The following is a 14,132-nucleotide window of genomic DNA, read 5'->3' as shown; positions in this document are numbered from 1 at the left end:
TGAGGCAGAAAAAAGGTTGTCTGGTGTGGGTTTCGCTATTAGTAATGATAGTGTACATAAATTAGAATCCTTTCCAAATGGAATTAATGAGTGTCTTATGTTATTGCAAATCCCAATTGATCTAGAAAAATATGCTACATTAGTAAGTGCATACACACCAACGCTTGGTTCCACAGATGTATCTATAGTTAAGTTCTATTCCAATTAACAAATATTATTAAACTAAATTCCCACTCAGGATAAAATATTTCCTTTAGATTTTAATACCCATGTTAGATTAGATTACCTTTCTCGACCAAATACTCTTGGTAAGAACCATCTTGGCAAAATGAACTCAAATGGATTCCTGCTACTATCTTTGTGCTGTGAGTTTGAACTTTCTTTCACTAATACACTTTTCCAACAGTCCAATCGAAACAAAATAATTTGGTATCATCCTATTTACTATGTAATTGTCCAAAACCAAGACAGAAATATGGTTCCTCCTCCAAAATACTAGCCTTGTGCCAAAATGTAAAACCAGGCACAAAGCTACAATTTTTCTTTCTGAAAGAAAATAATTATTAGAATAGCTTCCAGTTCTTGAATGGTACTCATTGAAAAGCAAAATTAATCATATTGGTGGTGTGCATTCTGAATGCAAAAAAAAAAAAAAAAAAAATGAGACATAAAGTATTACTGGTATTTATTTTTATTGATTCTGGAGAAATAAAAGGGGGAGAAAAAAAATGGAGACGATGTGAACTGGATTTGCACAAATTGTCAATGAAAAATAATAAAGCATTCTGCATAGGATTCCCCTATCCTTGTAATTTCCCTCACTGTACAGATTTTAGCAAAGTAAGAATTGATTTTTGTTTTTAATCAGCTTAAATGATATATATTTAGTTCTCTTTTAATACATTGACAAGAAAATAAAAAATGAAATAAAGGAAAACAAGAACAAACAAAAATTTTCAAAACAATTTTTTTTTAAATAGCATACTTTTCTGTTAGTAAACATGTTTTTTTTTCTTACGTACACACATACACACATGGACTCACTTATTGCCGGTGTGTGTGGGGGTGGGTGGGGTGGCGGAATGAGGAAGGTACCAGGTGGTCGTAGAATGTGCTAGAAACAATAGCTAAATCTCCCTAAAACACAGACTTTTCCGTCTGAAATTTTTTTTTTAATTCTTTTTTTTCTACCGGAAAGGGCTTCTCCTACCGTTTTTAAGAGCGTAATGTAAAAAAAAAAAATTAAAAAATTAAAAAATTGGCCAAAATTGATCCGAAGGGGGTGGAGGGGAAAATAATTATAAATTTTCAAAAATTATTTTCATAAAAAGTTTTCCGTCATCATTTCCAAGGCAGTGGTTATTAAAAAATGGGAAAATCTCCATCAGACTTAATTATGTTGGTGTCTTGATCCGAAACTCCATTAAAGAATATCATTGAAGTGACTGTAATTCGAACTCAGTGCGCCAAGGTGGCCACTTGAAGAAAAAAGAAGAAAAAAAAAATGTAACCGAATTACGCAGTTAGAGTATGGCGTAGTAATAATATGCGTAAAATTGTTTCAGTTTAGAAGTGAAAAGGTCGATACTTAAAGAGTAAACAAATGTTAAAGCGAAAGAAAAGTGAGAAAGATGTCATAACGAAAAGAGAGGGTGGGAGGATAAAGAAAGATCGGGGTGGACAGATAAAGATAAATAAAGAGAAGCTAGAGTAAACGAGAGAGAGGGAAATACAGAGTAAGAGAGAGAAGTATGAGGAAGAGTGAAGAGAGAAAGAAAAAAAGGGAGAAGAAAAGATACAGACTATGAAAGTGAGAGGTAAAAAAAGTGAGCGAGTAGGAGAAAGAGAGAAAAAAGAAACACATATAATAATGGGAGTAATTTATAGAAGATAAAAGAGGGGGATAGAGAGAAGGGAAAGATTAAAAGATAATTGAGTTTAGGATAAAAACATAGAAAATGTGTGAGGAGAGAAGGAGGAAGGATGCGAGGAAATAAGAGCGAAAAATCTAATTACTACAAAACGTAGTGCAAATGTAAGCGAGGAGGAAAGTAGTGCAGTCACTGTAAAGAGTTCCAAGATGGTGACTAGCTGTTATTAAGTCGATGCTGATCCAGCCTAAACGGATAATTTCCTTCGTTGCGAGGTGTGTATTCTATTTATATTGTATTTATGGTATGCATACATCCATACCTGTATAAATATTTTTGTGTCGTGTATAACAGACGTGTGTTTTCTTAGTATTCTCGAATTAAATGTGTCGTCTGTCCAAGTCGGTGACAACTGTCATTGATAAAATCTCGTAATGGTCTTAATCATAATGAAAAAAAAAACAAACTGTTAGTGGAATATTTAGAAAATATGTGTGTGTATCTGTGATGTGTAGTATTGACAGGCAGAAGGGACAGAGTCCAGAACTAGTGTATATATATATATATATATATATATATAGTAAAATTATTGTCGATTATGAAATTGTATCGTTTCTCATTTTGAGTAAATAAAATGTTAAACTAAACAAGATTACAACCCAATTTTTAAGCAAAAAATATTGAAACCGTAGACGAAGTATATATTCTTATAACAACCTGTTCTGTTGAAGATCTCCTGTAATAAACATTATGTACCAAACCTGACACTATGTGTGTATATATATATATATATATGTGTGTGTGTGTGTGTGTGTATATGAAATGACGCGCACATTAACAGAATTAAGGCTTTGTAAATACAATGACATATATAAATGTACATTTCTATACATTACAAGCAGAAGCACACTGTTATACTGTGTTAAGAGATACAGTCTCATACATATGAGATACAGAAGCACTTAATACTATGTGTATACATATTGCTACCAAAGCACGCAGTATTATAAACAAACACACTACGACAAAGATACATGATTATACACACATGCTCACGCGCACACTTTATTAGCAACATATACACTATGTCAGGTGCTCGCTACAACATGTATACATATACACGCATATCGCATCAGATACTAACTACAACGTACACAAATACACGGATTAGACAATTTCCTTCACACACACATACAAGACACACAATCGATATAGATACATGCATGCACAGTATCTTTATACACATATATATATATATACACACTATATACATTCTACAATATAAATACATGCACACACACACACACACACACCACAAGTACAAACATACAGGCACGTCTATAGAAAATAAGTGGGAGTGGAGATGAAGGCAAGCACTTGTTCTGTATTAATTACACTAATTAATGGATTAATATTTATTAACCGTTTCGCTGATATCTTTAGGGGAAAGATATAAACCTTACAATACTCTGTTTCTCTTTATTATGGAATGCAGGGCATGAATATCGAGTCAAAAACAAAAGCAATTAGGGAATATCTTATAACTAGGGTCATAACTCAAATCCCCTTGAAGTCAACTTTGCTTTTCAGTCCTTCCCGGGGGTCGATATTATCAATCAACCTTCCTGCCCACAAGGATGCTGGCCTTGTGCCAAAATTTGAAACCTTATTATTTAAACATCACACAAATTGTAGATGGTCCTTGTGATGTTCCCCCTCAGCTATGCCCAAGTGGCAAATAAAAGATAATTATTAATTATTATTAGCACTAGCTGCTCTTAGTAAATAGAAATGTCTGGATTCTCCTGTCCCTGGGCGGATAACTCTTTCGCCCTTGTAGTATCAGCAATACATTGGGGACGGTTAAATCGACGAGATGCCTTGCGAAAATGTGAAAGCACGATTCTGAATTTTTTAACCAAAATCTTCCATCGTATTTATTTTGTTTTACGTTTTTGACTCCCTCCCCCTCTCATAACTCCCGTATTCATTTTCCCTGAGATATGGGACTTCGGAAGACAACCATTCCAGAAATTATTAGTTGTAGTATCTTACTGAGAAATTCTGTCTTTGAATTCGCTTATATACCTAACTACATTCCTGACAATATCGCCTGTTAAGTTCCTCTCTAACCCTTGTTCCTTCGTGGGAGGTAAACACGAGAAGGGGGTTTTTTTTTTTTGTTTTGATTATTTTTTTCTTTTAATGTCGTAATATGAAGACTTTTGCAGAATCGACTAAGCTGCAGTTTTCAACATTTAACCCTGACAGACTTGAGGAACTGTTGGCTGTCATGTCACATCGCCTTATGTTCTGCGTTCAAATTTCACATTGTTGAACTTCACATTTTCCCCCTTCGTGAGGTTAATGTTACAAATATCAGTTGCAACGGACTGTGTAATTGGTGCTGTTTCAATCTATTTTCTCCATAGAAAATCTGTCGACTCATAACAGTTAAAAAAATTATTGTCTGTTATCTGTTCATTGCCCGTAGACTGGGGTGTCTTGGATTTGCTTGTGCCCTGCTTTTAATGTAGTTGGCACCTCGTATGGTTAAAAACAGAGTTTGGGTCTCTCTCTCTCTCTCTCTCTCTCTTTCCTTTGTTCCTCTTTCAGTGCCAGATTATAAAATTGTTTTCATATTCCAGTGAGAGGTGTCGATTGTCTCAGCCAACCAAAAATCAATGCTATTAATAAACAACAGTGTGGTGAAATTCTTAGATAGTAGTAGTAGTAACAACACACACCAAATAAAAATATGTTTTGCGCACTAACATCAAAACATTGTTGATTCTTCCAAACAAAAACAAGCAACACAATTATATTATTATTATTATTTGGTCGGCAGTCGAGCTGGTTGACACCGTTTTTTGGCAACTTTTTCTTTTCTTTCTCATATTCTAGTAATAAGGGAGGGAAATAGTTTTGATTTCATCTTTCGTACACACTCTTCATTACACATACACAAACCCTCTGTTTAACTGAGCTAACGAGGGATCCTGTATGTAGTTGTTTGATCTATTGGAAATAGCAGCCAGATTTCTTTCAATTTACATATCCTAACCGTCTCAGAAAATTATATTGCATACAGCTGTCCTGTATTCACGTCACACAGGAAAGAGACTGGTTGGACATGGTTGAAATGCCGTTGATCGTCTCGTCTGCTCGATCAGGACCAACCCGTAGCCAAACAACAGCCAACAGCGCAAGATCCTCATATTAGATCGATCTAATTGATGGCTTTAGTGACTGAATATTACTTTTATTGTATCAATCCCCGAATTCATGGCCGGTAAAGACAATCTTGGCGGGATTTGGTTTGGCATTAGCCAGTTCAAGAAACAGCACTTTTCAGTGGGATGACAAAAAAAAAACAAACCTTTATATGTTTATTCAACCTGCTAGAAATAGTAACCAAATCCCTCGCGAAGTATACACTCTCGTCTTAAAAAACAAATCATTAAACAATATAGTCCTTGATATATAAAAAGATGGGGGTGGTCGTCTCTGGAATGTCTTGGATCATAGCTTTGGGGGTAAAGGAACAACAAACAACATGTTTAACAACATCCGTGTTAGTACAATGAAGTTATTGTTGTCGTAGGTTATAAAAAAAATATACCAGCCCAAACGCACACATACTCACCATTCATTCAGCACAGAATGAATGACTGAAAAACGGCATATATTTTACTAAATGTTTACTAATTGCCGCGTCTACTTACTATAAGGGAAGCATGTCATTCATGTGCGCCGTTAATGTATTTCGAGATGCATGGGTGCCACAAGAGACCCAGTTTTCTCATTTGAGCATAGGGTTAGATTTATATGGGAAGATTAGCTGTAAGTTGTCTGTCACGACGAATCCAGTAACATCATTCATTCACTGATGTTTGTTTATTTTATCAATTCAACTCTGGTTTGCGACGAAGTGTAAAGTTGGTTCCAGCAAGGATATGCCCCACCCCGGGGAGTGTGTGGGTGGGGGTGGGGAAAGGTATTTTCTCCGCTACTGTCATTTGGTAAGGAAAATGCTCTATTTAGTAACATTCCTTTGACTTTATGTCCCAAGTCGATTTTCTTTTTTATATTTCCTACCTCGATGAAATTAAATCCTGACTAACTCTACTCTCCCTAAAATATCTGCACTTGTACTGCAGTTAGACTTCGTTATTTGGTTCCTTCAGAGTAGGATGTATGCATAAATACACATGGCTTGGGATTTGCTTGAAAGTGATATTACTTGTTCCACGAATTCGGGTGACTAAACATGAATATTAGCCATCAGTGACACCGAAGTCAGCATATACAGGTAGAGGAGAGTCTACATTTTCAACCGGACGCCTACACAGGTGATAAATTTGTGATCTGCATTGTCGACCTAGTTAGGTTGAGACTTGGTTTACTGGAAGCAGAGCGTGTCATTCCCGGCACATTCAACCTACTGCGACCGGATTAGTGAGCAACTTGTGAGTTTGGTTCGCTTTGAAGAGGGCGATTAAAACTAGAATCAATAGGATTTAGTTAAGAAGCAGCGATCGAGAGGAATAGATTATAGGAGTAGCTTGTGTGTAAAATAGAAGAAGCGATTAGGAGAGACATCCTGGCCGACATGCCAGTGGCAACAATGGTCCATTTCCAATTATTCAAGACACAACACCAGGGTAGTGAAGGTGGAAAAAAAAATCCAATTCGGTCTTTGACGGACTCGACCAAACGCATACTACTACTCAATCCGAGGTGGTGGTGATGTGCAACTTTCGAACAGCACTATTATCAACTGTTTAGAACAGACAGAGGACAATAGCAGACTTTAGTGCCTACCTTAACAGTCTGACGCAGCTCTCGAGTCTTGCGAAAAGCTGATTACTGCAACCGACGTGTTGTCATTCGGGGAGGAACTTGCCTGGCATTGTTTAATCTACATTTTGCCAGAAATGCTCGTCAATCCCTTGGTAGACGTCTGCTGTAACTAGCAACAGAACAGAACTCAGGATATAGATGGCTGAGGAAGGATGCGAACAGGGGCACCATTATTTTGAATTTTGGTTTTGGTGTTAGCAAGGTGGTTGACGCTTGAGATATCGTAGAGAGGCTGGGTGGGTAACAAACCTAGCTTCGGCAAAGTTCTAGTCCGACGGACCAGTTAAGTTTCGGGTGAGGCTACATCTTCAAGAGAAATTCCAAAAGCATGGAAGTGCAATCAACTTGGCCTATACCTGATGTATGTGCTTGCTCAGTTCCCAGTCATTGCTATTTGTGGCACTGTCCCACAGCTGTAGCTGCGTGTAAGTTGGATCTGCCTGGCAGCCCTCTACATCAGGAAGATCACATTACCGTCTCTCTTTGACCGGGGAGAAGAGATATTTTTTTTCTCTGCTTTTTGGATACAACTAAAAAGGTGTGGTGTATGCGATTGAAACTACTGAGGATAGGCGCTTGACTGTTTCAATACCACCTGGAGAGGAAGGTGAGTGTAGAAACGGAAGTAATGCCCTCCATTAAATTTGTTGAAAGGTGAATGAGATTGGCGCGAGTGAAGCGGCCCATTCGTTCAGTCGTATGAGGTATGGCAGCTTACTTGGTAGTCGGGGTAATCTCGGAGCTGTACGTTGTCTAGCGTTGCTTTTATTTCATTCAATAAAAACTCCCACGCTTAATGCTGCCCAGACTATTAGGAAGAGTGAAATAATAGAATAGCTGGATTATCTCTGGACTTAATACCCCAGTATTTAGTTTCGTTCATCCAAATCACTTAGATTATTTGGTACTTAATTTATCGATTGCTACGGGATCGATAAAATAAGTACCAGGCAATTATACTAACGTCGATTAAGTGACAGTACTCCTCACCCTTTCAACTAATACCAAATTGGTGCAGCGTCGGGCTGGTTAGCTTACTGTATATTTAGATGGATCCTCTGGCGACCTACTAGGAATAAATCCAATCTCTCAGTTCTATATTATACGAAGCAGCAATCCTAAATATTTCAAACGAAACTGGATGGGCACCGCAGGAACACCTCTGATCATAGAGGTCTGCTTGATCAGGCTATCCGCGGGCCAAACTAATGAATACGAACAGCGAAGTAACTGCTATGTACTTCCCACATGCAGTGTGTTTGATTTAGAAAAATACCCGTGATGGCTAAATAAAATCTTTCCTTTAAAATATTTATGAATTGCTAATTAGTAATTAAATATTTTTAGTAGCATTTACGTAGTTTATTGTAATTTACAGAAATTGGCCGAGTGAAGATATCTAATCAGAAACATTCTCAGACAGCATACAAATTAGCGGAGCTAAAATTTTAATCACGTTTAAACTCTTATGTGGTTCGTTATTAAATAAATATTTACTAATTGTTACTATATGAATTAATATGTTAACATTTATATTGTGTATATTTTATGCTCAAAATATTATTTTCTAAAGTCCTAGTGTATACAAATATAAAATATGAGTGTGTATGTATGTATATGTAGACACGTGTGCATTACAACAGATCTTATCCACCAGTGAAAGGTGAAGAGCTTGTCTTAATGTCAGTTAAATAATTAATAAGCTGACATTAAGTAAATAAGGATCAATGTTAACCAGATTCTAGCACGACTAATCCACTAGCTATATGGTTAGTGGTTGATTGCGTTTAATTATTAAAATTGATAGAGGCTAATGTATGAATACATGTATGTGTGTCTTTCCTTCTCTTTTTGTAGAACCAAACACAAGTACACTTTTATGAGCAACCGTTGTTGCTTCTCCGAAAGCTAGATTTTTGGATTCGCCTTTCGTATAACTGGCAAAGCATCATGTTTATGCTCCTCTCTCGTCTACAAACCATCTTTTAACTTGTCTTCTGCAGATATTGCAAACGCAAGGGGTCAAACTGCTAATATCAATATATTCCGACAAATATACATCTTTGTACTTTGCTTCGAGATTCGTTCGCTAAACATTTCAACAAGTAACACAGCAAGATACCCGTTCTGCTGAGGATATTCATAAGTGCGAAACATGTTCAGAATTGCCTCGAGCATTTGCCGAGGAAAAAATTAATATTAATTAGCTGTCTATTTTTTTTCTTTTGGTTTTCGTTTATATTTGACCCCTAATGATCCAATCATTACATGTATTTTTTTTTCTTCTCGTGGTTGTGTGGGGTGTATGTATTTTGTCTGACACTTTTAGATTTTACTTGTTTCAGTCATTGGACTGCAGCCATGCTGGGGCACTGCCTTGAAGGGTTTAGTCGAATAGATCTCAGCACTTATTTAAGTCTGGTACTTATTCTATCGCCTCTTTTACCGAACTGCTAAGTTACGAAGACGTAAACAAAGTAGCACCGATTGTCAGGCAGCGAGAAAGATGACACAGATGTGTGTGTGTGTGCGCGTGTGTATGTGTACATGTACATGTACACACACGATGGGCTTTCAGAGTTTCGGTCTACCAAATTCGCTCACAAAGCATCGGTCAACTTGGATCTACAGTAGAAGCTACTTGCCCACAATATTGCGCAGTGGGATTGAACCGGAAACCACGTAGTTGCAAAGCGAGCTTCCACACCACACTACCCTCCCTCTCTATCTCTATATATAATGTGTGTGTGTGTAATATTTACACTCGTGTGTGTGTGTGTATATTCTCTCGAGTTTCGAAAGTAAAGGGACGTAATGAACACGGGAACAGTTTTCAACATAATTTCTGTTTTCCTTTTCACTTGATTTACACTAAAATTGGCGGATTTCAAAATTAGTCAATTCTCTTATCACATCAATTTTTGTTTTCTACATCTTTCTTTCTGAATAAGCACCACCGCATTGTTTATCCGTAAGTAATAAGGCTAGTCAGCTGCTTTTATTATTTTGATTAATAATTATTTTATAAAGTAAATTTTTTTTTATTTATATTTACTAAGTAAAGTTAATATTATCGTTTCAGAGAAATTTTTAGATAAAAACATTAAGACTAACACACACACACACACACTCGTACATCTTCTCAAGGCCTGCTAGAAATAGCAGCCAGATCTTCCTCAACTCACCACTCCGTCGTCTTCAGAAGTGAAAGACTACTGCTACATTGAAATCATAATCGCCTTTCATAATAGGAACTGACCGCAATTAACAACACTTAAAGGGAAGCGACCAACCAAAGTTCGGGCTGACACACGTTGTCTGCCTGTTTTGATAAACGTTTTTCACTCGCTAATCGTACTGATTGTTTTAACATTTGGCAATATCTGAATATTACAGCGAAGTTACTTAGTTGCTAGGCAGTGTAATAATAAAAAAAAAGGGCATTCGTTACTGATGTGTCTCGTAAATGTCTTGGAAAAGAGAAGCCACAAAGCCAGCAGTTAGGATTTGTTTGGCGGGAGGGAGAGGGTTACGGTAGGAAGAAACAAAACAAGGCTTTATGGGTTAGATTTATATGTTAAACACTTGATTTTTAACTATTATTTTCGGTAATGTTGTTGGGGGTGAGTATGGTAGACGTATGCGATAGCAACCACTGTTTGTTACCCCCTATACACACACCTCAGGCATTTTGCATTGTTTACTAAACTAGCTGCGTGCAGTTCTAGTTGTTGTATATAGATGTAATATATGCATGTAGCTTTATATACACAATATCGGAGATCTCTTTCTTCATACTAGATCTTCTACACCACAGTCCAACAGTCCAAAGATAGGTTGCTGTAGTTAGACCACAATCCAAACAGAGATGACAGCTGCTTGTGTCACACCATTATTAGTATGCTGTGGGAATAATTGATTTCTAACATTGGTACAAGGCTTCCCATTTCAGAGGTGTATAATGTAGTCGATGGGATCGATACCAGTATGTATGTATGTCCTCGTCTCTCTCTCTCTTCTCCAAAAGCGAATTGCTCTCAATAATAATAATAGCTAACATTATAACGGAGGATTAATTGTGTGAAAAAGGTGACCTATCGATTTAAGCGAAATAGTACATTAGTGATACTCATCTTATCAATCAGGGAGGGATTGTAGTCGGAGTTCAAGTCAATGTAAAGGAGACATTTTTAACCTGATGCTATTCCATTTCTTCAACCCCATTTCCCTATTTCCCTCTAGAAAAAGAAGGATTTCCATCACAATTTCACATTTTTTCTTTACACTCTCCTTACTTGATGTCGGCTTATGAAAAACAAAAAACAAAACCTGGAACCCAAACCATCTCACTACAGCAACTTAGACGTCTGTTTGCAACTGTTGTTCCCTTTGTGTTGTGATCTAACTAGATAACAAGAAATGCTTTATTATTATTATTATTATAGGCAGTGACTAATAACCGATGCTCTACTTGTCACCACTTAAGGACTCACAATACACTGATTGATTGTAAACAAAGATATACAATTATGTGCTCCAACTATAGATAACTCTTTAAATACATCATCTAACTCCGTTTTCACTGCAACCTGCCCTTAGTCTGCTGTAAAACAACCATTACTATTCAGCATATTCTCTGAACGCAAATCACTGTATTACTCAGAGGCGCCATCCTCATGAAAAACAATAGTTAAGTTACTTAACTATTTAATCTAAAGTCTTACTATAACTGAAATAGTGTACTATTGTGTCACTACATCTAATTACAGCAGGCTTCAGTAATTCAACAGTCGTTAGCTACATCCTAATTATAGACCAACTACTTATTATATACTACTATTTATTTATGGTAGACTGACTGCTATACTCATCAGTATAGATGTCTAACAAGGTTTAGCTGTTTTCTTCACCATTGCTGTATAGACTGTTGACAACTCAGTACAGCAATAACCACCACTGACTGGGTTGTTGACTAATTACTACACCAACAATCAGTGAGCGTGCCTTCTCTTCTTGGTGGCTTCTCGGCTCTTAGAAGAACGATTCTGCAACTTCTTGCCGAACAACCTGCGTAGATCATTTATGTATAGTGATCGAATGTTTGTACTTTACATGAGTTTACTCCCTCCATTAAATCAACATTACCTGTACAGGTGCACAAAGTGAGTGCAGAACAACATGAAATGAAATGTTTTGCTCAAGAACACAATGTATATCTGGTTCAGGATTGAAAACTACAAACTCATGACTGTGAGTGCAACACACTAACCGCTAGGCCAAGTGTCTTTTCCTCATCTGCCAGTATACAACAATATACCACACACTAACCATTGTCATAACTATCAGGACTAAAATCCAGTGTGTACTATTCTACCAGATAAGTGAATGCTTCTACTATAGTTTACAGTTCTCTAAATGTGAGCCAAGGTTCCATTTCATAGCTCTCTGTTCTTACAGTTGAAATTAACTTTGCCTGTTTGCAACGTTGCCTTCCTGGCACTTGTGCCAGTGGCATGTGAAAAGACATTCGAGTGAGATCGTTGCCAGTGCCGCTGGACTGGCTCCTGTGCAGGTGGCACATAAAATAAACGATTTTCAGCGTGGCCGTCGCCAGTACCGCGTGACTGGCCTTCGTACCAGTGGCACGTAAAAGCACACGCTACACTCTCAGAGTGGTTGGCGTTAGGAAGGGCATCCACCTGTAGAAACTCTGCCAAATCAGATTGGAGCCTGGTGTAGCCATCTGGTTTGCCAGTCCTCAGTCAAATCGTCCAACCCATGCTAGCATGGAAAACGGACGTTAAACGATGATGATGATGATGATGAAGTAGTGAGTAAAGTGCCTGTGAGACACCAAACTGTCTATAGAACTTCCTCACTTGCATTAACCCTTCTTTAAGAAAGGCCTTGTGTTTAGTCAAAACAATCTAGAGGGGGTGGGGACCGATGATGTTTGTATTTATAAGATGACCGCAAAAAAAAGTAACATTGCATTGCCACTCCCCACTCCATACAACAGACAAACGTATGCATGAGTACTTTGTCTCACATGCAGGCTGGTCAAAGACAGAAATCAATCAGATGAACTCATAGAAAATTAGTGATTTAATAAAGCATGGATTAATTTAAGAACAAATGCTTGTGTAGACACACAGAAATATTGCAACGTGCAGCACACAAATTTGTTGCAAGCTTGTATGGAACATCTGTCTACAAAAACAGAATACAATAATCATTATGGCCACAACCAAGTTGCAATTTATTACATTTCATTGATTCTTCAATCACCAACTCTTATCCTCTCTGCTGCTCTTTTTCTATCAGATTTTGTTGGTTCTCTTGCACTTTTTATTGCATGCACTTTAACTTTGACAGACTATTTGAGCTGGCAAAGATAATGAAGAACTAGGTTACACGCATATATGAATGTCTAATATGTGTGTCTTTCTCAATTGCGTGTGTGTGTATTTATCTTTTACATGTCTCAGGCATTAGACTGTGGCCATACTTTGGGTACCACCCTGAAGAATTTTTAGCTGAATGAATCGACCCCAGTATTTTATTTTTAAGCTTGGTATTTATGATATCAATTACTTTCATTAAGCCACAGAGACATAAACACACCAATACTGGTTGTCAAGCAGTGGTGGGGGACAAAGACACAACAAACTTCTTTCAGTTTCCAAATCCACTCACAAGGCTTTGGTTGGCCCAAAGCTATAGCAGAAGACATTTGATCAAAGTGTCACGAAGTGGGACTGAACCCAAAACCATGTGGTTGTGAAGCAAACTTCTTACCACACAGCTATATCTACATCTGAACATGCACACACATCTCTGCCTTCCTGGCACTTGTGCCAGATGGCACATGTAAAGACATTCGAGCGAGATCGTTGCCAGTGCTGCCGGACTGGTTCTTGTGCAGGTGGCACGTAAAATACACCATTTTGAGCGTGGCTGTTGCCAGTACCGCCTGACTGGCCTTTGTGCCGGAGGCACGTAAAAGCACCCACTTCACTCTGGGAGTGGTTGGCATTAGGAAGGGCATCCAGCTGTAGAAACTCTGCCAAATCAGATTGGAGCCTGGTGTAGCCATCTGGTTTCACCAGTCCTCAGTCAAATCGTCCAAACCATGCTAGCATGGAAAGCGGACGTTAAACGATGATGATGATGATGATGATGATGATCACACACACACATTTCTGTTTGCTTTGTAGTTCAGCATTCTAAGACTTTTTATCAGTTGATCTTGCTTTGAGATGGAAATGCAGTGGCTCTTCTGTCATGAACCACCATCAGTATCCAAAATTTAACTACCTCAAAAATTAAATGGCTATATTTTTGACTCGTTTGTTTGCTTGCAAAAGCAATAAAATCCAAATCATTGCTGGAGAAGAC

The 14,132-nt window shown here is 37.6% G+C and overlaps 1 protein-coding gene across 4 annotated transcripts in view; it reads left to right on the top strand.

Annotated features, from left to right (window-relative positions):
- The first annotated feature begins 2,059 nt into the window (after positions 1-2,059).
- Positions 2,060-14,132, top strand: part of LOC106876754 (C-myc promoter-binding protein) — a 128,566-nt gene continuing 116,493 nt past the window's right edge. For 2 of the 4 annotated variants that reach the window (XM_089360813.1, XM_089360811.1), the window contains exon 1: positions 2,060-2,146. The gene's annotated coding sequence lies outside the window, so the exon portion shown is untranslated. Of the gene's footprint in view, positions 2,147-8,527; positions 9,706-14,132 lie in introns of those variants that run through there. The other 2 variants (XM_089360815.1, XM_089360812.1) reach the window with 2 other exon arrangements.

Source organism: Octopus bimaculoides, chromosome 12 (assembly GCF_046866305.1).
Source record: "Octopus bimaculoides isolate indiv1 chromosome 12, ASM4686630v1, whole genome shotgun sequence".
In the NCBI taxonomy this organism is placed as follows: domain Eukaryota; kingdom Metazoa; phylum Mollusca; class Cephalopoda; order Octopoda; family Octopodidae; genus Octopus; species Octopus bimaculoides.
Note: the sequence above shows the minus strand (reverse complement) of the source record. Positions and strands in the feature narration are given on the sequence as shown.